This window comes from Crassostrea angulata, chromosome 9 (assembly GCF_025612915.1).
Source record: "Crassostrea angulata isolate pt1a10 chromosome 9, ASM2561291v2, whole genome shotgun sequence".
NCBI classification, from domain to species: Eukaryota; Metazoa; Mollusca; class Bivalvia; order Ostreida; family Ostreidae; genus Magallana; species Magallana angulata.
The window spans coordinates 14,152,664-14,167,323 of NC_069119.1; the positions used below are offsets into that span (position 1 = coordinate 14,152,664).

At 35.4% G+C, this 14,660-nt stretch overlaps 1 pseudogene; it reads left to right on the plus strand.

Moving 5' to 3' along the window:
• The first annotated feature begins 233 nt into the window (after positions 1-233).
• The window catches only part of LOC128162129 (uncharacterized), an 82,583-nt pseudogene continuing 68,156 nt past the window's right edge, over positions 234-14,660 (plus strand).

A 14,660-nucleotide genomic window follows, 5' to 3' on the forward strand; every position in this document is an offset into this window, starting at 1 on the left:
AGACACACAAGCGAACAAATGCCGTTTTAAGGCCCAGGCATTTACTGCATTACATTGTGTTGCGTCTTAGATAAATTGTTGTGATTCAATTTCATTTTTTTTTTCATCTAGGCTATATCATTTATGAATTCAACTACTTATTTAACACGTTCTAATCGGCCACGCAGAACAAATGTTTGCAATGTTTGTCGCGGCCCCGCGAATGTAAACAGTAACCCACGAAGTGACGAACGGCATTGTAGAAAAGAGAGAGCGTAATGCAGAAGATAAGTTGTGCATTTTTCGGTGTACACATGCATTTTCAAGTTACTGTGAAACATATGAACATGCACAGGGAACAATACTACATATTTGTATAAGGAGGGATATATTCTCGTGTGAATCGTTTACGAGGAAATTCTGACAGCCACACTTCTGTCGACCATGTCGACGGATGTTTATGTTTCCATTGATCAGCCGTTGATAAGCTACGAGTAATAAAGGGGAAAAGATGGACATTAAAGTGTGTGATCTATGTGGATGTTACTGAAGAAGGTGAGGCTGTTTATTCCTTTTAAGGTTTCTTGTCTATAGTGGTTAAAATGTCAGCATGTTAACTGGTTAACATTTAGTCTATAGATGTACATGTAAGTACGTGTACACTGTCACTGATGTATGTTATTTTTCTAGTCCAGACAATATAAATCCTTTTAACAGAATTGAATCCCAAATGTTTTACCTTTCACTTGTTTTTTTATCCTTTTTACCAGAATTTTGTGTAAATTACAATTCAATTTATTAACAAAATCCACATGTGGTGAAAGTCATACATACAGTATACAAATATACATGTAGTTGGTACTGTACATAGATTTTCTTATGTTATGTGCATCACGTATGAATTTACAAATATATCTTGATGATTTAACATCTGCTGGGTTAAGAATTTTATAAGAATTACAGAGTTAGATGTTTTTGTTATGGTGTGGGTGTTTGTTTACTAACGTGTAATTTTTACATTGTTTACTGGATGTTTAGACTTGCTCGAGGTTAATGGGTGACTGGAAAGGATGACCGAATTTATCTATTTAAAAAAAAATCAGATTGTGAATTTTCAACTCAAAATTCAAAGCAGGGTCTAATTAGAAACATATGATCATATTCTTGTGCGGAAGACTCCAAATGTAGACATAAATACCCTGTAGACATACATGTAACATCAAGTAAATAAAATTGTATACTTCAGACTTCAGAGTTAAAACATGACTAAAAAGTCTTTAATATTTTTATGATGCTGATCAATGTATCATTAGAGAGGTTTAGCAGACCAACGGGTACCCGGTACATGTACTTGTACATGTAGGTCACAAGTTAGAACTATGCGTACCACTCTACCAGTTCACATAATTTTTCTTGTTTAGCAGTTTTGATGTGTACTTGAATTGTCCTTGTTAATGTTTTAAATGTAATTTTTCATTTATATTCTCTTTTTTTAATCTGACTAGTCACTACTGGCAGTACTGGCATGCCAGCAGTTCTTGTCGAGGACCATTTCTCACTGGTGCAATGTTACATCATATTTTCGTATATAATTTTATGTGTTGATAAAATGACATAACAAAGCACTGATGAAAAATGGTACTCAACGATAACTGATCGCACGCCAATATTGATTAATTACAGACAAAAACTGAAGGTTGCAAGTATTATTTTTTATTGAACACCATTGTTTAAAATAACTTTTTATATATGTGACGGTCAGACCGGTTTAAATACCAGTGTTCAGTTGGTAGAGCACCTGACTAGAGATTCGGGGGGCCCAGGTTTAATTCCTGGTTTGGTCCTTCATTGTTTCTCCCATCCTGTTACAATATTAAGGCTTGGACGATTCTGTACTTAGCCGATTCGGTACATATCACGATACATGAGATGCGATACGATACATATCACGATACATTGCAACTAGTAAATGAAAACATTAATAAGGGTTAAAAATTTATTCAATCTGTCGATGTATTACCGCATGTCCAAAGTTATTTTGATATATTTAAAATGAGCGTTGCACAATTTACAAATTACTTAAGTCTCATATACACTACTTTTTCATTAACAAGTAATCCAAAAGTTGTCCACACTCCAGATTTAGCTTCCTAACAGGTTTGACAGCTTTACAAGGTTTTCCGCCATCTTTGTACTTTCATATTAGACTAAAAATAGCCGATATATGAAGCTCAGATATTTTTGGAAAATAAAAAAAAGTCCGCATAGGTATCGTAATGTATTAATGGTAAATGTAACGATCCAAATATCGTCAAATAAATACAGTGATGCACCGGTGCATCGGTGGATCGTTCCATCCCTATACAATATTGGTGTTGTAACCAACCCCTGGAACTGACAGGTTAACTCCTGCCAGGGGAAGAGCCAGGGGTGATCTTTGAGGGTGAAGATCATTTAAGGGGGGGGGGATGTGACGGTCAGACTGGTTTGAATACCGGTGCCAGATACATGTAGCTCAGTTGGTAGGGCACTTGACTAAAGATTCACAGGGCAAGGTTCGAATCCCAGTCTGTTCTGTCATTATTTTTCCCATCTTGTACATATATATCAGATATATTACAGATGATTATAAGAGTCATCACATGTTTTGCAAGATGCAATAATTGTATTAAAACCTTTACTTTACAACACAATACATTTAAGTGAATATTTATGTCTCTTGATATTATTTGGTGTGGTGTTCTTGACAGCATCGCATTCAAGTCAGTGTCAGCTACATTATGCGTAAACAATTTTACCCGCTCCTAAACCACAAACTTTCTTATAACCGTAGTGGATTCAGCTTACCGCTGATTGGCTGCTGTTGCAGCAGACTTATAATATATGCACGCACAAAACACAATGAACTTATCAGAGAATGAAAAATTCATCGAGTTACTTTCAACTGTTGTAATTTGGGTATTTTTTAAAAATGTATACTTGTGACAAAACATATAATTATGTGGTACATACATCTGTAGCTTTATGAAGAAAATTTGGGTTAGACATATATAGCTACCATGCAAGTAAATGATATTTACTAAAACTTCCAATTTATGACGCACGAAATATACGCTACTTTTATAAAGATTGACATACATGTAATGTAACACATTCTGTGAAAAATAATCTATTAAAAATTCTTCATTAAGTTTACTCATACATGTTTTATGCTTATTACACATAGTATTGTTTTTAAAACATGTAATTTAAAAGAAAAGAAACCAAAACCCTCGCCAAATTTATTTGCAAAAAAAACCCCGGTAGACTTGATAAAACATGGTAAACCAGAAGGAAATACATGTATTCCTTTGTAATTTTGGAATTGAAATTTTTGACTGTTGCACTACAAGAAATAAACTCTAGCTCTCTCTCTCTCTCTCTCTCTCAAACTCTCTCTCAATCTGATAAGTGTCTATACCTAAGAAATTTTTTTAATGTTATATTATGACTTGATTTGCAAATTTTTGATCTTGTACTGCCTAAATGTTATGTCATGTATTGGGATATGTAATACTTATTACACTGCATGGTCAGTGTATTTTTTCCAGAAATAATATGCATATGTTAATGTAAACACAGCTATTACTAGTACATGTATGTAAACACAGCTAATTATTTTTTTTTTATTTCAGCTCAAAACGGACTCTTGTTCCGACATGGCACCACATTTGCTTTTACCTGTTGATTCTTGTGGGTCAGCTCTTGAGATTAACCTGTCACCTCTATCCACATGCATATTCCTTGTGTTCTACAGACTTTTTACCGGTAATTCAAATTAAATCGGATAATGCATGAACAATAATGGAACTTTATGAAAGCATCATCCCATGTTGTGGTTTGTGTTTGATAAGAAATTATGAAAAACAAAATTAAGGCTATTTAAAGAAATTCATAATTGTTGTGAAAATTTGTTTTTCAATTAAAGTATGCAATTATGTTTCCTTTATTTTTTATTTTATAAAGGTATTTAGATGTGTTAACATAATTAACCCACCCCCCCCCCCCCACCCCCATCCACTTGTCTGCATTAAGATTACATGTAGGATATGTAAATGTACATTTGACTTTGAAATAACATCTGCTATGATAATTACTTTTGAAATGAACAAGAAACAACCTATTTCTACCTTTCTAAGGTATATATGCATAAAAAAAGGAGAAAAACATGTCAAATTTTGAACATTTTTCACGGAAATCAACTCTGTCTCCAGCTACCTGGGTGTTTGAATTTTATTTTAATTTAAGGCAGATGTCTAACTTGTAGGTTGTATCTTACTGTTTTAGCATGGTTAGAAGGAGACTAGAAATCAAAATAGATTAGATATTCACTAAATATGATTGTTAGCTTACTTTTTTTCATAAAAATGTGGGCAGATTTAAAATTTACAATATCTAATTATTTACCAAGTTACGCTTGTTCTTGTGCGCAGGTGGATTGAGTTGGTGAACACTTTCTTTACTTTTCTATTGGCCGTTGTTCCCATTGGCTAGTATTATCGAATCAGATCATTTCTATTATTATAAATCCCGGTTACTTTTGATTTTGTTTCACTGTGGGTCCGGCGATTTTGTACACCAACACCTCGCACAAGGTATTTATTGTATTAATTTATATAACATAACTTTTCTTAGTATCTACATAAAGTAAACTAAGATTATAATAAAGTTTAAAGCTTTATTTAAACCGTAACGAATTATTGTGTATAAATTGTATATATATTTATGTGTTTATATTTATTTACAGAATCACCTTTTTGTACATATAAAACATCCTGAACACAGAACCGTGTCTTTATTATTTACTCGGTCACAAATGGCGTCGCCGGTATCTACAGTCAATGGTGATTCTTGTGTGAGGAAGAATGTCTACAAAATCCAGTGAGCAGTCATCGCTGAAAACAACTCACCTGTGAAAAGTCCGGAACGTACCGTTACCTCTTTTGTTAGAAATACCTTTAAACGCCGAACCATGACGACAAAGAAATTAAGACAACAAATAAAAACTCTACAAAAAGAACTCGATAAACGCATAGATGAGGACAACGAAGAATACAAATCCAAAACTACTTATCTAAAACCAGTCCGTAATGTGCAGAAATTCAGCGGAAATGAAGATAAAGACGATATTCATGTCGACGACTGGATAGAAGAAGTTGAACATGTCATCAAAAGTCACCGTATGAATAGAGAAGAAAGTACCGACTTCATATATTCAAATCTGACTGGATTGGCAAAAGAAGAAATCAAATATCGGCCATATGAAGAAAGAAGCAATCCAACAAAAGTGTTGCGTATTTTAAGTGAAACGTTTGGAGACAAAGAAGGAATAACAGTCCTACAGAGAAATTTCTTTGAGCGAAAACAGATGGAAGGGGAGTCTTTACGAGAATACAGTTACGCTCTGATGAACCTCATCAAGAAAATTACGACGAAAAACACAGATATTATTCCAAACCCTGATTTGACCCTGTGTGAACAATTTGCGCAAAATGTGAATGATATCTCATTACGTAGAGAATTAAAACGACTTATTCGTCAACAGCCGGATATACATTTTTTGGACTTCCGGGACGAAGCAATATTGTTTTCAGAGGATGAAGAAAAGAACCGCTCAAAGTGCTCAACAGACAGACATACTACAGAAAAACAGGCCGCTGAATCTTCACAGAAGTCAGAGAAAACTACTCACGGAATTGACAAATACTTAGAAGTCATACAACGGCAGGAACAAAACATCGACAATCTTACAAAGTTACTTGAACGGCAAACTGTATCCAAATCGAAAGAACAATACCGATTACCATATCCACAGTTAAACCGCCGCCTTTGCTATACATGTAAAAGCGAAAATCATATCCAAAGAAACTGTCCACGAAATCTCACTTCGGCAAATTACCAACAATCGGGAAAATAGATCCTGCTGATGAGCAGAGTCCGACATCAGTAGGAAATAAAGAGGACTCCACCTGTGTCAATCATATTATTGGTCAAAGCCCTACAGTTAAAATTAAAATGTTTGGTGTAGAAATTAACTGTTTATTAGACACTGGGTCTATGGTGACTACAATAACGGAAAGTTTTTATAGAAACAACATCGAAACACTCTGTAAGAATATAAAGAATGATGTGAAATTGAATTTAAAAGCAGCAAATGGAATTTCAATCCCTTATATCGGATACATAGAAGCTGATGTTGAATGTATGGGAAACGTTATAGAAGATCGCGGTATCCTGATAATTAAAGATACAGAAGATGGAATGACTCGGAAACGTAAACACAATATCCCGGGCATTTTAGGAATGAACATTATTGGACAGTGCAGAGACATTTTTATTCAAAAACATGGAAATTATTATCACGAGAAAGTATCTGAAATATCCTGCAATTCGAAAATTAAGTCAGCATTCCGAGTGTGTGATCAAGAGAACAGGACTGTGTATGGTTTTGCTAAAGTGTCTGCGCGACATCCCGTTAGAGTCCCCGCAAGATCTGTGATCGTGATCAACGCTACTGGGCCGCCGATACCTGGAAATTACTCAGCCGTAGCAGAACCATTGTCGCATAGCGAGCACCTGAGTGACAGCATTGTTATAGTCCGGACATTCGTTCAAGTGATCAAGGGCCATTTCTATTTGCGGCTAGCGAACATAACTGATTCTGATGTCTGGATTTCACCTCGAACACGCATTGCTATATTATCAAAAGGAGAAGAAGTTATCAATGAAATTAGTGACCCTGTGCAATTTTCCAATTGTGGCACAGTACAGGAAATATTTGTGCAGTGTTATGTGACAGAATCTACTAACGAACGTTCCTGTGATCCAGAGTTCCGTATTCCTGTAAACTTGGACAAAGTTGACGCGACAGACCAAGAGAAACGAAGCATAGAAATACTATTTCACAGATATCATGACGTATTTTCAAAGTCGGATTTAGACACAGGATTTACAGATACGGTAAAACACAAAATAACGCTGACAGATGGAGTATCGGTCAATCTACCGTACCGACGCATTCCCCCGACGCAATTTGAGGAAGTTAAACAACATATTAGAGAGCTATTACATAGGGATATCATAAGAGAAAGTACCAGTGCGTATGCATCACCAATTGTTATCGTTCGCAAGAAGAATGGTGAATTACGTCTGTGCGTTGATTATCGGAAGTTAAACTCTAAGACAATCAAAGACGCATATCCTCTCCCCCGTGTTGAAGAATCATTTGATACACTGTGTGGTTCCCGTTATTTCTCGACCATGGATTTGACTTCAGGATATAACCAAGTTGCAGTAGAAGAGAACGACAAACACAAAACAGCATTTACTACACCATTTGGACTATACGAATTTAACACCATGCCGTTCGGTTTGTGTAACGCTCCCGCCACCTTTCAGAGACTTATGCAGCACTGTTTCCGTGATGAAGTTTTCCAGATACTCCTGGTATTCTTAGATGATATTATTGTGTTTTCACGGACTGTAGAAGAACAAATTCAGAGATTGGAAGTAGTATTTCAGAAACTTCGTCAGCATGGACTTAAATTAAAACCATCTAAATGTGATTTTTTCAAAGAGGAAGTAAAATACCTGGGGCACATAGTATCAAAGCATGGAATTAACACAGATCCTCTAAAAGTGCAAGCTGTGAGTGACTGGGCAACACCGTCAACACCAAAACAGTTACGTTCATTTCTTGGATTGGCGTCATATTATAGACGTTTTATTCAGTCTTTTGCGAAAGTTGCAGCGCCATTGTACAATTTAATCAGAAAGTTTCCGAATGCATCTAAGAAGCTGTTCTGTGAAAAGTGGAATAGTGAATGTGAAAAATCATTTGTGTTATTAAAAGAATTACTTACCAGTGCACCAATTCTAGGATATGCCGATTACACAAAACCTTTTGTGCTTGAAGTCGATGCAAGTCTCAACGGTCTCGGAGCGGTACTTTCGCAACACCAAGATGGTCAATTACGTGTTATTGCGTACGCCAGCAGATCACTTCGTCCCAACGAACGGAATGTACAGAATTACAGTTCGCGACGTCTGGAACTTTTAGCATTGTATTGGAGTATTACCGACAAATTCCGGGATTATTTAGTGAACTCTTCTTTTACCGTTTATACCGACAATAATCCGCTTGTGTATCTACAGTCTTCTAAATTGAGTGCATACGAACAACGCTGGGTGTCACAGTTGGCTCTCTTCAACTTTGAAATCAAATATCGCAGTGGAAAACACAATTCGAATGCAGATGCTCTTTCACGTAAGTCAGTGAGTGAAGAAGGAATACTTACCTCATCAACCAGTCTAGGAAATCTCTGGTCTTCTGAAATTCCAAAAGATGTTATGTGTGTGCAACAGAGATTGTGTCAAGAATCATCCGATGTGATATGAGTTGAATTGCAATGTTCTCTTCGTCAATACAGTCAAAGTGATCTGAAACGCTTACAGTCTCAGGACAACGACATTCAACAGTTTTTAAAGTTCTGGAAACAGGGGGTATATCCAAAGAAAGAAGAAAGGAAAAACTGTGAAAAGGCTGTGAATATTCTTCTCAGGCAGTGGAATCGTTTAAGTATGGATAACGGAATACTTTACAGAACTGTGTGTGATCCTGTTAATGGAGAAACCAAACAGTACGTTTTACCATCTTCACTGAAACTGGAAATTCTTAAACAGTGTCATGACAACCTTGGTCACCAGGGAATCGAAAGATCATTCAGTGTTATTAAAGACCGGTGTTATTGGCCTAGAATGTTTAGTGAGATCAAAGAATATTGCAAGAACTGTGAACGTTGTTGTGTAGCCAAATCAGAAAACCAACAGATTAGACCAGCTATGAACCACTTACTAGCAAACCGACCTCTGCAAATTCTAGCCATTGATTTCACAGTATTGGAACCATCTAAGGGTAAGGAAAATGTACTTGTGATGACAGATGTTTTTACCAAATTCACACAAGCAGTGGCCACCCGTGATCAGAAAGCTTCTACCGTTGCGTTGTGTTTGATTCAACAGTGGTTTCATCACTATGGTGTACCGGATAGAATTCATAGCGATCAGGGAAGAAACTTCGAGTCGGATATTATTAAACAACTCTGCAAAATCTACGACATACAAAAGTCAAGAACAACAGCTTACCATCCCGAAGGCAATGGACAGACAGAACGTTTCAACCGTACACTTCACGATTTACTCAGAACTCTACCACCACAGAAGAAGAAACTCTGGCCAGATCATTTATCTGATGTAACTTTTGCGTACAATGTGTCTCCAAATTCCAGCACTGGTTACAGTCCTTTCTATTTATTTTTCGGTCGTAAACCTAAAATTCCAGTCGATTTTATTGTGTCGTCAACAGTGTCGGATTCTGTCTCGGATAATGATGTGAATTACGATGAATTCATTCAAGAGCACAGAAATAATGCTAGTGAATTATTCCAGCATGCTAAAAGAAACCTGGAAAAAAATGCATCACAGAGGAAAGATCGCTTCGACGCAAAAATGGTGGATCATCCGATTGGTGTGGGTGACGAAGTTTTCATAAGAAACAGAGGTTTTACAGGAAGACACAAACTTCAAGACCTTTGGAGTACAACAAGATACCGTGTTCAAACAGCCAAAGACAGTGTGTATACAGTTGTTTCAGACACTGGACAGCAGCGTACCCTTAATAGACGTGATATCAAACGCGTACCGCCGAAATATATAAGCAGTGACAATTGCCATGCACGTGACGTTAAGCCATCCTTATCTCTTTGTCGGAGTTTGCGATTACGCGATAAACAGAAGAGTATGTGGGATTAAGAATCATAGACTGTGAATGCGATACGTGTATTGAACATTTGATTTATATATGATATTATGTTGATTAGTGGGTGTTTGAATTTTGATTTTTATCGAGACGATAAAATTCAAAGCAGGGGAGTATGTGGGCAGATTTAAAATTTACAATATCTAATTATTTACCAAGTTACGCTTGTTCTTGTGCGCAGGTGGATTGAGTTGGTGAACACTTTCTTTACTTTTCTATTGGCCGTTGTTCCCATTGGCTAGTATTATCGAATCAGATCATTTCTATTATTATAAATCCCGGTTACTTTTGATTTTGTTTCACTGTGGGTCCGGCGATTTTGTACACCAACACCTCGCACAAGGTATTTATTGTATTAATTTATATAACATAACTTTTCTTAGTATCTACATAAAGTAAACTAAGATTATAATAAAGTTTAAAGCTTTATTTAAACCGTAACGAATTATTGTGTATAAATTGTATATATATTTATGTGTTTATATTTATTTACAGAATCACCTTTTTGTACATATAAAACATCCTGAACACAGAACCGTGTCTTTATTATTTACTCGGTCACAAAAACAAGAAATCACAAGCAGGACAGCTGTCTATTTGTTAATTAAAATGATGTAAATCATAAAATAAACAAATAATTAAGATCAAATTTTAGAATCATTGATGATTGTTTTCAAATATGTGTGAGAAATGACTCAAGGAAATTGCCACAAGTTTCATAAAATTAGGTAAAACATTTTTAACCATGACTTTATATGAAAATCAAAAGATTGGGGGGGGGGGGGGTATACATGTAAGGATATTTCTAAGTGATGTGAAGCTTTTATCATGATTATATAATGTAGATGCATGTTGTATTGAATAAGGTTTCTTTTCAAAGGTGGTTGAACAACAATTGACCTCTAAAAGGTCAGGTAAAGATGTTTTACTATGGAGAACCCTGTAAATCTGTGTTTACTAATGGAAATTGGAAATGGGGGGTTCACTTAAATGGCCATATTTTTATTAAACCTCAATGGAATTTGCAATATGTGGTATTCTTTTTCTCAGAATTGCATTAGCTTTCTTATTCTAAGACAAACCGTCTTTTCATAAAATGTTAGTGTACTAAATGCAGTTAAAGGTACAAGGAACAGTTTCGGATAAAGAACCGTCAATATTTTTGTAAAATTGATAGTGACTGTACTTGAAGATTTACCAGTGTTGCGTAGATTCATGAAATGAATTTTAATGTTTATCAATAGTTAATGGGATGTCTCTTGTTGGAATTGGTAAGGCCTAAAAAAAAATAGTGTCTTTAGGGAAACACTAATGAAAATATTAGGTTAGGTGGGTAGGGATTTTTTTTATTGGCCGGAATCCTAAGAATGTTTGTTCTCTTCATTTTTAAAAACGTATTTTTTATTGGAAATAAGATAAAATTCACAGTCGGATCAAATCAGGCATCTAAAAATGGTAGGATCGGGCCATTTTTGTAGGTTAGGTCGGGTTACCCGAAACACACAACTTTTTTTTTTTAGGCCTAAGCAATATTAAGGCCCCTAATTTTAAGTACATGAGAAGCAGTAATATATTGTGAAACTTGCGGCTTTGACTGTTGTGTTGACTTTACACAGTGAAATTGAAGGTTACAAACGGGAGGTTATATAACATGAAATGGAGGTGGATGGGATATTATATGCCTATTTAGTATCTACTGGGTATGAGGACAATAGCAAGTTTATTGTCCCCCAAGACAGCAACTATTTCATGAGGCAAAGCCAAGGGAAATAGTTGCTGTGGGGTGGGACAATAAACTTGCTATTGTCCAGATAGTCAGTTAATTGGTATATTATTATACCGAAGAAAACTTTATTTGTCAGCGATGCAGAATTTCTTGATGATAAACAAATTAGAGTTATCAAACTTTGTATTTAATGTGGTGATCTGATTAGGTCAGAGGTGTTCCGAGTTTAAAAAGGAGGGAAATCAAATTCTGCTGATGAATGGTTTTGATGACTATTCACCATGGGCAGATAGCATGGATACTATTTCATATTAGATAGAAAAGCAAGTTTGTGTGGGCGCCTTCTAGTGATCAGTTTGTCGGTCTGTCCATCCGAGATCGCTTGACCGGAGCATAGCTTCTCTCCCCTTGGCCCAATCTGGCTCATACCTCATCCACAGGGTTCCTTCGGGTTAAGGATGTGCAGTGACCTTGAACCATGTTGTTAGGTGTAAGGTTAAGGTCATAGTAGAATTACATATATAAAATCCTTGTCTGGGGCATATCTTCTCTCCCTTTGGTCCAATCTGGCTAATACTCACAGACTGTCTCTATCGTTAATCGATGAGCAGTGACCTTGCATGAAATTTCTAGGTAAAGGGTGAAATATCATATCTGATCATGCAAAAATCCTTTTTTCTGAGCATATATACTTTCTACTAACCCCTATTTGGCTCAGACTCTACATAAGCAGAGCTTTTGAGTAAAGGGTGTGTAGTGACCTTGAACCTATTTTCAAGGTAAACTGTGAAGGTCATAGCAGAATTATATTTAAGAAATCCTTGTCTGGAGTACATCTTATCTCCCTTTGCTCAAATCAGGCTCATACTTCACCAACATGATGCCTTTGATCAAAGGATATGCAATGACCTCGAATGATATTTGTAGATCAAGTGTCAAGGTCATATCAGATCACACAAAAATCCATATTTTAAGAGCATAGATATAATCTCCTTTTAGCCCCTAATTGGCTAATATTTTGCCTAAACAGAGCTTATTGGTTAATGGCGTGCAGTGACCTTGAACCATGTCAATGTGAAGGTCATAGCAGATCTTAATAAAATTATTTTTAGACAGTAGATTATTTCCCGGATATGCTTAATCTTGGTCAGATTGAACAAAAATGCCTGTATGTTAGGGGCCATGAAATTGAATTAGAAGTTCTATGCCAGCTGGAAAAATTTCAAGTTATAGGTCAAGGTCAAAGCAAAATTCTCTGAAATAACATCAGCGGGGCCCTTTGAAATGTTCACCATTTCAATGTTGTCTGGTTCATAGTAATTTTAAATAAAAATATTCGCAGAGGAATAATAAAATTAAGTAAACTATACATCAATAAGTTTCTGACAATTGATGATGCAACAAGCACATAGTACGAATTAAAGGTCAACCCTTTGAAAAGCAGTGTAGAGGAAATGTTGCTCAGATTTGTTTTAAACAAAATTGATTTTGTACGGAAATTTTAATTTTGCATTCTGGGTTAAGAAATTAGATGTTAGTTCCAGGTAAAGTTAACTTTTACCTAAAATGAAGTCAAATTTGTTAAGTTGTACTTAAACACATTCGGATTTTTTTGTTAACTCGGACTTGAAATGGTTATTTTTTTGTACTTTTAACCATTCGGATTTTGTTAAGTCGTACCAAGAATAATTCGATTTTTAAAATCTTTTTTGTACTTCAGTTACTTTTGTCATTAGATTAAGAACACTGCTTCTTAGAGCTACTTCTAGCATTACTTTCGACATTAGCGGAAAACCTACTCGTTGCTTTGCAACGAGCTTTGCTCTAGTTATTATTATACTTTTTCTTTTTTTTCTGACTCCTTTTTTGCCTCATAACTCAAAAAGTTTTAAACCGATTTCAATGAAACTTTCAGAGATATTAGCACGTTGGCGTCCCTCAAAGATGATAAAGTTTTAAAGACAACGTCACTTCCATTTTGACGTTACGTCATTTATAAAGTTTTATAAAAGTCATTTTGTCCGGGACTTTTCTCAAAAATGCTTGAAGATACGGGCTTGAAATTTTTAACGATTTTACATTTGTCATTTTACTTATGTAATTGGGCCGTGAAATGAAAATCTGTCACTTCCGGTGGAAACCGGAAGTGATTCAAATTTCTCGAAAAATTAAATTTTTTGATCAAATGAAAAAAATGTATGTATTTTGTAGAGCTTAATAATCTGAATCTAACACTGAAATCTGTTTTAAAATCGGACGATGCATTACAGAGATATTGGGGTTTAAAAATTGATTTTTCCGGAAACTTTGATTCCGCGTCCTTGGTTTAAAAAATAGCGTAATGTTTAAAGTAAAATTAACTCGTACCAAAAATAATTGCTAAGTCGTACTTGAACAGATTCGGATTTTTTTTGTTAAGTCGTTCTTGAAATCGGAAAGGTTTTTGTTGATTCGTACTTAAAATCATTCGGATTTTGTTAAGTCGTACCAGGAATAATTCGATTTTTTTTCATCTTTTTATTTTAGTTACTCTTGTTATTGGTTTTAGAGCTCTGCTTCTTACAGGGACTTCAAGCTTTACTTCCGACATTAACGGAAGACCCACTCGTTGCTTTGCAACGAGCTTTGCTCTAGTTATTAGGGTCTTCCGTTTTCAACGGAAGACCCTCTTGTTATTCTTCGGTTTCTTTTTATTATTATTATACTTTTTCTTTTCTTTTCTGACTCCTTCTCGGCTTTATAACTCAAAAAGTTTCCAACCGATTTTAATAAAACTTTCAGAGATAATGTGAAACTATTATCCCTCAAAGATGTTAAAGTTTTCTTGACAACGTCAATTCCGTTTTGACGTAACGTCATTTTTAAAATTTTCAAAAAGTCATTTTGTCCGCGGCGTTTCTCAAAAACGTTTTGAGATAGAGGCTTGAAATTTTCAATGGTTATGATTTGGTCGATTTACCTCTGTAATAAGGCTGCAAATGAAAATCTGTCACTTCCGGTCGAAACCGGAAGTGAAACAAATTTTTCGAAAAAATGAATTTTCTGATCAAATCAAAAATGAATATGTGTTTTGTAGAGCTAATTAAATTGAATCTAAAA